Source organism: Zootoca vivipara, chromosome 6, assembly GCF_965207765.1.
Source record: "Zootoca vivipara chromosome 6, rZooViv2.hap1.1, whole genome shotgun sequence".
NCBI lineage: Eukaryota > Metazoa > Chordata > Lepidosauria > Squamata > Lacertidae > Zootoca > Zootoca vivipara.
The window spans coordinates 86,924,005-86,925,579 of NC_142589.1; positions in this window are offsets into that span (position 1 = coordinate 86,924,005).

Consider the following 1,575-nt stretch of genomic DNA (forward strand, 5'->3'; position numbering starts at 1 on the left):
ACTGTGGGTCCCTGCGATGGAAACTGCAGTCCCGCAGTACGTAAATGCAAGGATGTCGCGGAGTCCAAAAAGCTCCAGAAAAGGGCTACCTAAGCGATAGAACTCCCCTTGGAGGAAAAATTGCAGCGTTTGGGCAAGGCTCCCTCTGAGTGTAGTGGGGAGCCTGTCTTACTGTCTTCCTGACAGTAAGAGCTGTTCGGCAGTGGAATTTGCTCCCAAGGAGTGTGGTGGAGTCTCCTTCTTTGGAGGTCTTTAAGCAGAGGCTTGACAGGCATATGTCAAGAAAGCTTTGATGGTGTTTCCTGCTTGGCAGGGGGTTGGACTGGATGGCCCTTGTGGTCTCTTCCAACTCTATGATTCTATGATTCTATGATTCTCTCTCTCTCACCCACCAGCCGTGGGGCACCTCTAGGGTTTTGGACCCCTTGGAGCTGAACTAGGGATGGATGAACTATTAAGCAGAATAAATACATGCTTAGGGCATCAAGGGAAGTGGGCACCTAAAAAAAAAATCCATTGCCGAATTTTTAACATCAATGCTCACCAATTGCTCAGTTGAGTGTTCATTTTCTCTGTTGGGAACTATTAAAAATCCCAATACGACAACCATGCAACAAGGCAGGCTGGGGGCCTGATCTCCACTAGGTATTTTGTCGTTGTTTAGTCGTTTAGTCGTGTCCGACTCTTCGTGACCCCATGGACCAGAGCACGCCAGGCACTCCTGTCTTGCACTGCCTCCCGCAGTTTGGTCAAACTCATGTTTGTAGCTTCAAGAACACTGTCCAACCATCTCGTCCTCTGTCGTCCCCTTCTCCTTGTGCCCTCAATCTTTCCCAGCATCAGGGTCTTTTCCAGGGAGTCTTCTGTTCTCATGAGGTGGCCAAAGTATTGGAGCCTCAGCTTCAGGATCTGTCCTTCCAGTGAGCCCACTAGGTATAGATGCCAAATTAGTTTTGAGGATCCGATCAAAGACTTTTTGAAAAAGGAGGAGGGGTAAAATTCAAATAAAGTGGAGGTATACAAAAATAAGCATCACCTTCCATCTTACCGTACGTTTCGTTTCATTTCGAAAAAATAAAATTTCAGTTCACGGTTTATTATTGTTTTATATTTTGAATTAGATATGTATGGGGCACCAAAATATTTCAAGTGCTTGAGGCCTCTAAAGGTTTCTATCCCTGTTCTGATCTGATCTGAACCCCACCCCCTTGGGCACGATGTGAGCATGCTGTATTTCAGGCACATCCAACAGGTAGATCGTGATCTACCGGTAGATCACTGGACATCTGTGGTAGATCACTGGCTCCCCCAAAGAAGCTCAACAACTTTGGCTCCCCTAAAAAAAGCTCAATTTTTTGCCCTGCACCCCCCAAAACAGGGCTTTCCTTCTCCCTAAAAAAGCTCAACAAGAACTTTGACCTGAATGACTAACAAAAGGGGGTAGATCACTGGCACTTTTTAATTCTGTAGGTAGATCACAGTCTCTTGGGAGTTGGCCACCCCTGCTGTATTTTATCATAGGGTGGGGTGGGGTGGGGAGAGGTGTGTGACTTTGACAACCTTGCATTCCAACCT